We start from the raw sequence: 11,928 nt of genomic DNA, 5'->3' as shown, positions 1-11,928 counted from the left end.
CTCTCTCACCCGTTCTCCTCTTCCGAACACCCAACCCTTAGTGCAAGAAACGTGCATCTATATATACTGTTGTGCTGGGATTCAATTACTAATTAATTACTCACTTGAATCCCAGCACGTGAATTCATTACGTGAAACCCCGTGTTCACATATTATATTTTAAATGCACGTGCGTGATGTGCAATCCCGTGCCTAAATACAAATATACACTATTTAAATACACGTGAAACACAGACCCGTTTATATCCCGTGTACCAATGACTATACACCAACATTTACACACGCAACATACACACAAAACACACAAATGCACACAGGGGCGGGGCGCATTGCCACAGTCCCCTGCTGTGAATGAGCACCTGTACATATGCAGGTGTTAATTCTGTTAATATTCAAGCCATCTCATATGCCAAAATGTCTGTGTTAGATGCTGCCAGTCAATACCCTGGAAGTACAAGCGGCAGTTTCATTTGGGCAAATTGCGATATATCGTTTTGCCAGTGGAGATATCGGGAGACAGTGGGTAAGATGATGATAATGCATTTTATTAACAAGTTGTGTAACTGTGACAGAAATACAATGATTCTTGGTTGTAAATCTCCCTCCCAACCTGTGAGGGTGCTAAGCAGAGAGAACAGAGTTCCTTGGATGGGCTGGTCTGACAGTTCTTTCCCAGGGTTCAAGGGAAGTCGGCCAGCCAGGAAGGGGGCGAGACTCCATTGCAATAACGCATTGACCCGGAAGGGAAACGACGTGGCAGCCGCAGATTGGAGAGGCAGCATAAAAGGCGACGGCGAATCGTAATCTGTTCCTTCGCATTGGTTTGTGTTTATGAACCAAGAAGGACTGTGAGAGACCCTGTGACCACTGTTTCAGTATCGTGAGTGTTTTGTTTATTTTTCTTTGTGTAATTCGTCTTGTTTGTGAATCACTAGATGGCTAACACGATTCCGGAGCTGTCGCCGAGGGCCAGCACTAGCCGGATCAACACTGCACTACTGTCACAAAGTAAACTATATCACCCACCACGAGCACTACTGCATGTACCCAGGACTGGTGACCATGTCGGTATTACTGTGGGGCAGATACGTATTGTTTATTGTCTAGGGTCTAGAAGCCCATTATTGTCTACCCCGTGCAGTACACATTGCTTGACCAGAGGGTTGTGGGTTCAATCCCAAGTGGGGGACACTGCTGTTGTACCCTTGAGCAAGGTACTTTACCTAGATTGCTCCAGTAAAAACCCAACTGTATAAATGGGTAATTGTATGTAAAAAAATAATGTGATATCTGTATAATGTGATATTTTGTAACAATTGTAAGTCTGCTAAGAAATAAATAATAATAATAATAATAATAATAATAATAATAATAATAATAATAATAATAATAATAGTCATTGCCAGGGGATTATTGTTTATTGGTCACCAGACCTGGATAAAAATAAAGCACACTTTCCAAACTGGATTACAAGGCTCTGTCTGATTAATTGCTGCACTGAATCACTCCTGCCCCTGTTCCCACTCAGCCACTTTGCCACAGTAACTTATAACTATTTATCTATTTTCATTATTGCTTACTTAGATGGATAACAAAAGACATGTTTACTTAATTGGGTTGGCAGCAGGAAGAGCTTATATCTGCTTTCTTGTTTTTGCTCTGAATACCAGCAACAGCTACTTAACCCAATTATATTTCAACCATTGTTTCCTCCTCATTTGAGGTCTTTTTCGTCTCCCTTCTTTTAATTTCATTCTACTTGCTAGATCTATCCATTCTTTTCTTACGGTTAAATCACAGTTCTCCTTTCTTGGTTCAGCTTAACCATAACAAAAGGAACAGATCACTTTCCACGTCCCCTTTTGTACTGTCAGTCACACCCCCTTGGTTAGCGAGTGCAACTGTTTCTCCTCCAATCCGCGGCTGCCACATAGATTCCCTTCTGGGGCGATGACTTGGTGTACTGTAGCTCCGCCCCCTTTCAAGATTTCCCCGACTTCCACCTAACCCTGGGAATGAATTGTCAGGCCATCCAGTCCGGGGCATTCATAGGTCGGGAGGGAGATTTATAACCAAGATTCATTCTTTCTCTGTCACACCGAGTTACTGATTTTTGAGTGCAGATTGCAAAACAATGATCGCAAGTGACGGCATGCACGCAGCAATGACCTCTGCGTCCTTGCAACCATATCACAATCGCAGGACTTTTATGAAATGGGCCCCAGAAATTCAAAGACGTTGCAAATGTCTATAGCTGCTAAGCAAATATGCTTGCATTGCGAATATCTTGTATATATTCGCAAATCTGTGAAATTCAAAAGAGTTGCAGGTAAATTTGTTAATATTGCAAAGCTGTGGAAATGAATACATTTATATTAATCTAAACAGGAAATGATTTGCAACTCAGGCTATACCCAAGGTGTATTTGCATAGGAGGTGAGACAATGACTCAATGTTCAAAAGCTAAGAGAGAGCAACTTTACTGAAGAGGAGATTGTAATGATAGCTGATGAAAAGGGAAAAAAAATAAATAAGATTTAGCACTAAACAATCTGAAATGTATTAAAAACGATACCACACAGTTACTCTCAGTCCAGCCTACATATTAAAAATAATTATCATTCTATTCATATTTTTTAATACATTGAAAATAAAATCAAAACAAACCTGTCTAGACGAGGCAGTAAATCAATGAGAAACGTCTAATTATACTGCATGATTTGAACTTGTATATAATGATGTTTTAAGAAACAGAAGCTGATTAATCATGTGGTATAGTATTCAAGACCTTTCACATTGCTTTAGTGCCCCATCTAGGCAGCACCCACTCCTCAGATAACATAAACGCTGTTTCAAATGTTCCATGGGATATAGGTGATATAAAGAAATATATAAGTATTTGAAATTTGAGTTGGAGACTCAAATTTGTATTTACTGTACCAGACTGACCTGGGATAACAAAATCCTCTGTTGGCATTTTTGGAGCTGCAGACATCTTAGAATTTGTCGCGACACAGGTATTTATTTTTCAATACATATACTGATACACAATGAAAACACAACAGGCCAAGTTTTACATTAATAGCTCATTGGGCACATACATAATGTTATTTACATTTTAAAAAGTGAGCAAATAGGTTTGTTGAGCTCAGTCATGTGATTTCATAAAAAACGCCAGGTGCTCAGTGTTTGGTATTTGAGTTGAGTTAAAATTGTTAAAATTAGTTGATTAAGAATCTGTATAAATAGCCATTCGAAAAGACAAAATTTTAATTAACGCAAGAACATAGAAAGATACGACCATGCCCCACTTGAGTAATGAAGATCAACTGGTTGCTTTTGGCACGATTGAAGGCGGCCTGTCTGTGAGAGAAGTTGCCTGTAGAATGAGATGTTCTGCTTCAACAATCAGCAGACTAGTCCAGAGAAACTAGGAAACTGGCTCTGTGAGGGACAGGCCACATCCTGGAAGGCAGAGGGTCACCACACTGGCCCAGGACCATCACATCCGACTAATTCATCTGTGCAATCGTTTTCAGACTGCAGTGGCTACAGCACGAGAAAGACAGCATCTCTGTGTTATCTCTGTGGTGCCGGGTCTATGTGTATTGCTCAGATCCGCCCCTGTTTCTTTTCCGGCTTCTCTCGGCTCCTATCAGTCTCACTCGGCCATTGAATGTTTTTCTCTGCATTTTCCGGAGAAAAAACGACTAGAGACCTGTGCTTTACGTCTTTTTGATGATGTCGGACAGGGTCCAACATCGGACCTGAAAGAGAAAATTGTAATGTCGGACCTGGTCCGACATAGGACCGCAAAGGGTTAATATTGTTTGTTAGTAATTATTGTTTAGCCTTAGCTTCCCTTAGTTTATATTTCTAACTTCATTAGTGTAGCTTTTATAGGTAGGGTAGCATTACTAAATGTTTGTTGGAGTGGGTGTTGTTTATGTGTGTTTGTCTGGCCTGTTTGGAACCAGCAGCCTTGCAATCATAATTCCATTTCATCACACTCAATGTTTTCAAACTACAGAAGTCGCCTTTTCATCCTGGTTCATATTCATCTCTGAACATCAGTCCTGTTTTGTTTCTTGACTGCAAGAACGGTTTGATGAGGTCTATCCATTTTCTATTCATTTTTTGACATCATTTATTTGTTACTTTTTTCTTTTGTTGCTTTTTTGAGGCATTCAATTCATCTTTATCTTATTCATCTTATTTTTGTTTTCTTCTGGATTACAATTCTATCACCTCTTCTGAACTCAGTACTTAAGTATTGGACACTCATTATTATCTGTTGCAGTATTCTGTATTTTTGTATGTGAGTATATACAGTGCCTTGCGAAAGTATTCGGCCCCCTTGAACTTTGCGACCTTTTGCCACATTTCAGGCTTCAAACATAAAGATATGAAACTGTAATTTTTTGTGAAGAATCAACAACAAGTGGGACACAATCATGAAGTGGAACGAAATTTATTGGATATTTCAAACTTTTTTAACAAATAAAAAACTGAAAAATTGGGCGTGCAAAATTATTCAGCCCCTTTACTTTCAGTGCAGCAAACTCTCTCCAGAAGTTCAGTGAGGATCTCTGAATGATCCAATTTGACCTAAATGACTAATGATGATAAATAGAATCCACCTGTGTGTAATCAAGTCTCCGTATAAATGCACCTGCACTGTGATAGTCTCAGAGGTCCGTTTAAAGCGCAGAGAGCATCATGAAGAACAAGGAACACACCAGGCAGGTCCGAGATACTGTTGTGGAGAAGTTTAAAGCCGGATTTGGCTACAAAAAGATTTCCCAAGCTTTAAACATCCCAAGGAGCACTGTGCAAGCGATAATATTGAAATGGAAGGAGTATCAGACCACTGCAAATCTACCAAGACCTGGCCGTCCCTCTAAACTTTCAGCTCATACAAGGAGAAGACTGATCAGAGATGCAGCCAAGAGGCCCATGATCACTCTGGATGAACTGCAGAGATCTACATCTGAGGTGGGAGACTCTGTCCATAGGACAACAATCAGTCGTATACTACACAAATCTGGCCTTTATGGAAGAGTGGCAAGAAGAAAGCCATTTCTTAAAGATATCCATAAAAAGTGTTGTTTACAGTTTGCCACAAGCCACCTGGGAGACACACCAAACATGTGGAAGAAGGTGCTCTGGTCAGATGAAACCAAAATCGAACTTTTTGGCAACAATGCAAAACGTTATGTTTGGCGTAAAAGCAACACAGCTCATCACCCTGAACACACCATCCCCACTGTCAAACATGGTGGTGGCAGCATCATGGTTTGGGCCTGCTTTTCTTCAGCAGGGACAGGGAAGATGGTTAAAATTGATGGGAAGATGGATGGAGCCAAATACAGGACCATTCTGGAAGAAAACCTGATGGAGTCTGCAAAAGACCTGAGACTGGGACGGAGATTTGTCTTCCAACAAGACAATGATCCAAAACATAAAGCAAAATCTACAATGGAATGGTTCACAAATAAACATATCCAGGTGTTAGAATGGCCAAGTCAAAGTCCAGACCTGAATCCAATCGAGAATCTGTGGAAAGAACTGAAAACTGCTGTTCACAAATGCTCTCCATCCAACCTCACTGAGCTCGAGCTGTTTTGCAAGGAGGAATGGGCAAAAATTTCAGTCTCTCGATGTGCAAAACTGATAGAGACATACCCCAAGCGACTTACAGCTGTAATCGCAGCAAAAGGTGGCGCTATTCCTCTGGAATCTACCACACTCTCTCCCTCTTCCTCAGCTAAAAACCTTGGAGTCACCCTGGACCCCTGCCTCTCTTATTCCCAGCACATCTCCACTCTGGCACGCACTTGCAGATTCTTCCTGAGCAACATCCGAAGAATCCGACCCTTCCTCACCAACTATGCTACCCAGCTCCTGGTCCAGGCCCTGGTACTCTCCCGCCTAGACTACTGCAACTCCCTCCTGGCTGGCCTCCCTGCGTCCGCCACCCGTCCGCTCCAGCTCATCCAGAACTCTGCTGCTCGCCTGGTGTTCTCTCTACCTCGCTTCGCCCACGCTACTCCACTACTCCGCTCGCTCCACTGGCTCCCGATCACCGCTCGCATCCAGTTCAAGACTCTTGTACTAGCCTACAGATGCCTTGATCAGACTGCACCCAGCTACCTCCAGACCCTCATCTCTCCCTACACCCCCACTCGACCTCTCCGCTCCACCTGCACTAGAAGACTGGCTCTACCTCCGCTACGCTCCCCTGCCTCCCGAGCCCGCTCCTTCTCCACCCTTGCTCCGCAGTGGTGGAACGACCTTCCTACAGATGTCAGGACTGCCCAGTCCCTGACCACATTCCGGCGCCTCCTTAAGACTCACCTCTTCAAACAGCACCTGTAGAACTCCTCTGTTGTATCCTGGGACACTATCACCCTTCATTTAAATATGCTTTATTTTGCTCTTATCTGCCCCCTATTTTACTGCATTTAATCCTGTACCTCAGAATATTGTAATCTCCCAAGTGTTTAATCTGTAGTATTTTGTACTTAATCATATCCTGATGTAACTATCACTACTTAATCATATCCTGATGTAACTTTCACTATTATCTGCTGTATTATTGAATTGTGGCTTGTCACACTTGAGAATTATTGTATTTCTTGTTCTTATTGTATGACTTATATTGTAACACTTGAATGTATTTGTATTTGCTTGCGATTGTAAGTCGCCCTGGATAAGGGCGTCTGCTAAGAAATAAATAATAATAAAATAATAATAATTAACTTAAGGGGGCTGAATAATTTTGCACGCCCAATTTTTCAGTTTTTTATTTGTTAAAAAAGTTTGAAATATCCAATAAATTTCGTTCCACTTCATGATTGTGTCCCACTTGTTGTTGATTCTTCACAAAAAATTACAGTTTCATATCTTTATGTTTGAAGCCTGAAATGTGGCAAAAGGTCGCAAAGTTCAAGGGGGCCGAATACTTTCGCAAGGCACTGTATATTATGTTCTTTTAGTTAGTTGTGATTCAAGCTTTTGTTTAAACATTGTGTTCCCTTTAATAAACCGGTTTTGTTATTAAAATTGGCATATTTGACGTCCCTGCTTTCGCCGTCAGTCATTCTTGTTGATCTAGTTAATTGTGCAATATCTCCTCTGGGAGGACAGTGCGGTTGCTTATCAACTGTGCAGGGTGACCGTTACAACGGTACATTTCGACTTTGGATCTAACAAAAGTATACTGGCAGATTCCATTAATGAATAAATCCAGCTTGACTGCCACAACAAGAGTTTTTGTGTTTTCACTCCTACCTCCTCACATTATGGAACCCAGAACTCCATACCTGCATTGCGGGTTTGGGCACGCAGGGTCCTTGGGCAAGCCCCCCATCGGCGGAGCCTTGACCAAGGCCGCAATGGTGGAGTCCACTGGGGGAAAACCCGCCAGGCCCAGCACCACGCACATAATGTATGGCCATCCTCCTGGGGCATGTTTGCCCTGAAGGACGTGCAAGCATGGAACCAAGACATTGTAGCTGGGGTATAACCCTGGCATTGCACACCGTCTTGCACTGAGTGTAAGCACGGGGGCACCTAAGCACTGTGTGTACTGAGGTACCAAAGCACTGTGTGCGCTGAGTTCACCGACCACCGTGCACACCGAGCGTGTCGAATGCCTTGCGTACTGAATATCGTGTGCACCAAGTACACCGAGCACCACGTGCACTGAGTCACTCAACGAAGGGGTGGCAAGCCAAGCCCCGGCGGAGGAACGGTGTTCTCCCTAAAGGTGTAGGTTGAAAGTCAACACACGCACACACCAATACTACACAGACAGTCACATTCATACTACGGACAGTCGAGAAAAGACAGTTGGCCTGCGACACAAGCGAAGCAGACTGTAAGGAGAAGGTAAGGAGAATCAGCATCTCAAAATGGAGATGCTGATTCCACGAGAGTGGCAAGCCGGCTCTCAGCACAAATGCAAGGGAATTAAAGTCGACTCAGAAGAGCTCTTTCAAAAAACACACTCGGGTTAGTGACACAGAAGCGTACCTGTGGCAATGTGCTCCGCCCCTGTGTGCATTTCTGTGTTGTATGTTACGTGTTGCGTGTAAATGTTGGGCTATGGTACACGGGATTATTATTATTATTATTTATTTCTTAGCAGACGCCCTTATCCAGGGCGACTTACAATTGTTACAAGATATCACATTATACATTATTTCACATTATACAGATATCACATTATTTTTATATACAATTACCCATTTATACAGTTGGGTTTTTACTAAAGCAATCTAGGTAAAGTACCTTGCTCAAGGGTACAACAGCAGTGTCCCCCACTGGGGATTGAACCCATGACCCTCCAGTCAAGAGTCCAGAGCCCTAACCACTACTCCACACTGCTGCCCATGGGATATAAACGGGTCTGTGTTTCACGTGTATTTAAAAATGTAGATTTGTATTTAGGCACGGGATTGCACATCACTGCACGTGCATTTAAAGTAAGTAATATGCGCGCACGAGGTTGCACATAATTAATTCACATGCTGGGATTCAAGTGAATAATTAATTAGTTATTGAATCCCAGCACAACAGTATAAATAGATGCACATTTCACTCACTCGCGGTTGGGTGTTCGTGAGTGGAGAACAGGAGAGAGAAAGGAGAAAGAATTAAGAGCTAAAGAATAACAATTGCTACAGCGTGCTGGAAGTGCCAGCACGGTACTTGTTTAAACGTTTGTCAACTTGTTTTGTGTGTTAGTACGTTTTGTTGATATATTTATTTTGGCCTCAAGTGCCGTGTTCTGTTTTTGTGTTCTCTTGTTTTGTTTATTAAATGCTGAGCACAACCAAGTCCTCAGCTTCACCAACCTCGCTGTCTCTGTCTGTCTGTTTCTTCCCGGTCTGACGTGTCACCACTCAGCCAGCCTTGTGACAGTACCTTACAGTAGTTGAGAGGCAAAAGAGGAAGTGGGCTCCGCGGAGTGCTAAATATTCCCTCGGCAGGTGGGACCGAGGACGTCACTCCACGGAGGAGCCTATCGGCAGCTCTGACATAAAATGCTACCTAAGGCAGGCATATCCCAAAAGTATTGGTTGGTGGTCATTTTCGAATTGAAAGGGAACACCTACAGGACGAATACATCACTTTTCAGTGTGCCGCTGCAGAGCTGAATTTCCCATCATATTTCAATAATATTTTGCAAGATTTGTTGTACAAAGCCACATGGACTTTTATCATCACTGAATACAACAATATTGTAATTTTTCCAAACAGTGGATTTAGACGCACCCTTTCCAGCAACGGAATGTTCCACTGCTACACATTCTTCTGTTGATATTTTTTTTTTTACTCCAGCAAGGTAGCATTTGACACAAAATGACACAAAATGAATAAGCGGGTTTGTGAGACTATATTAGAGAAGTAATTTATCAAAGAACCTATGGTGCATGGCGAGTGGTTTTTCAAAAATCATGAAGCAGGAAGTGAGTTTTAGGAAGCATTTGCACACAGAGGAAGAAAAAAATATTCACTTAAAATTAAAAACGTCATAATCCACTCACTGATAACACTAACCTGACCCGACCCGACCCCTAACCATAATATACAAACTACACCCAACCTGACCCGAACCTGACACTTCCGTCGGGCTCAGGTCGGGTAGCAAGGCTCTACTAACAAGGTGTTCTTTCCAGGAAGAACTGTAAATAACCACATCAATATACGCAGCTGCATAGTCCCGATGTGGTTGTAATACCTTATCCATCAGTCTCTGAAAAGTGGCAGGGGCCCTGTAACACCTCCCTGTCTATGTCAATATTCTCTGTTATCATTAACCTATAATGACATCAGGTGTGTTATTCTATTTATTCTTTATTAACTTAACCCCGTTACTTTGATTATTAAGTGGCTTACTTAATAATAAATCAAGGAGTTAACGCCAAATAAACAATTTATTTGTCTGTGTGTTGGTTCAGAGCAGAAACTGGGAGTCACAGGTTTACACTTAGTTACATTCCATGAGACATTAACCCCATAAAATCTCACTAACCTATTCAGTGTACTGATATCCCCAGTAAGCCTTATCATTGAAAAAGAAATTACATTTAGAGTTTCACTTGTTTAGACTGTTTCCAACTTGCAGCTGGCCCTGAAAATTATTTCTTAATTTTATTTAGAACTTTACAGCAAAACTGCCCTTTTAATAATTCTAAAATAAATTAAACAAAAAGACGCTGCTTCTTAAAATCAGTCTATGCCTTCTTTTGTTATATCCTCGCTTCTGTCTTAGTTGAGCTCGCTCCATGTTCTGCAAAGGTAACTCATAGAGATCCTCGAGTTGAACATACAGAAACTCCTCATATTCTGAAGGCTCAACTTCATCCTCCTTCGGTCCCTCCAGTTCCCTATCCAATGGCCAGCAGAGTTCACGACCAAGATTGAGTCTAGCAGGCGAGAATCCAGTGGAATCTTGTACCGCAGTACGTATCGCTAACCCCAACCGTGGCAAATACTCATCCCACTTGGCATGACAGCTTGGACATAGGCTCGCAGGATGGACTTGATGGCTCGATTCATCCTTTCCACCCAGTTTGTCTGTGGATGAAAAGTATTGTATGCAGAACCTTGATCTTCCATGCACTGCAAAAATTGTTCCAGTCCATCGATACAAACTGGGGTCCATTGTCCGATAACAAGCGCCGTGGAGCTCCCCATCTACAAAACACTTCATTTTCCAGTTTAGTGATTACGGCGTTGAAGGTTGCTCTTCTTAATGGAAACAGCTCCACCCATTTTGTAAATTGGTCCACAACAACAAGCAGGTACTCGTTACCTTTCCAAGTTGTTGGAAGAGGACTCATTAAGTCCACCGCCAAGGTTGTCCATGGACCATCCACTTTGTTTATGACCATGGGGCCAGGTGTGAGTTTGTTGTCGCTTTTGGTCTTTTGGCATATGGAGCAGGTTTGCACATATTTCCATACATCATTCCGAATTCCAGGCCATGAGAAACACATTTTAATCTGATCCAGAGTCTTCTTGTGTCCCAAATGTCCCGCCATTCTTGAATCATGGAAGTGTTCCAAGACTTTAGGCCTCAGTTTATTTGGAACATAGACTCGCCACCCATCTTCAGCAGTCCGGCTGTCGATGTATTTCTGAAATAATAGATCATCAACAATCAGGTAATCATTGATCACCTGATTTGCATGCTGTTGGTCCTTCTTGGTTTTGGACTGACGTCCCTCACGCAGGGTCCTTATTATTCCTGCTGCCAGTTCATCATTCAGCTGCTCTGCCCACGCTTCTTCCCTTGTGAAAGGTACTAGTTCTTCTTCAGGAGAGTTGATTGAAACTGCGGCTATAGCACTGACTTCTGCTAATTTTGGTGGCACCATGCGTTCCATCTCTTCCTCCTCTTCTGCTGGAGCAGTTTCTTCAACTGGAGCACGGGAAAGGGCATCGGGACCCAAGTTTGTCTTGCCTTTGCAGTGACGAACTTGAAAATCAAATTCTTGCAGAAGTAATGCCCATCGACCAAGCTTACCCATACTGTCCCTTAAAGAATGGAGCCATTTTAGGGCACTGTGGTCAGTCACAAGAGTGAAAGGCCTACCTTCCAGGTAAGCCCTGAACTTCTTTACTGCCCAGACTATAGCAAGACATTCCCACTCTGTTGTATGGTAACGTCTCTCGGTGTCAGTCAGGGTGCGGCTGGAGTAAGCTACAATCCTCTTGTTGCCGTCTTCCAGCTGAAACAGCACTGCCCCCAACCCAACATCGCTGGCATCAGTCTGCAGGTAAAATGGAAGCGCCATATCAGGATGGTTAAGTGTGTCGGCTGAAGCCATGGCATTCTTCACAGTTTGAAAGGCCTCTTCTGCTTGGGACGTCCAACACCATTGCTTCCCCTTTCTTCTCAGCTGGTTCAGCGGT

The sequence above is a fragment of the Acipenser ruthenus genome, chromosome 28 (genome assembly GCF_902713425.1).
Source record: "Acipenser ruthenus chromosome 28, fAciRut3.2 maternal haplotype, whole genome shotgun sequence".
NCBI lineage: Eukaryota > Metazoa > Chordata > Actinopteri > Acipenseriformes > Acipenseridae > Acipenser > Acipenser ruthenus.
Note: the sequence above shows the minus strand (reverse complement) of the source record.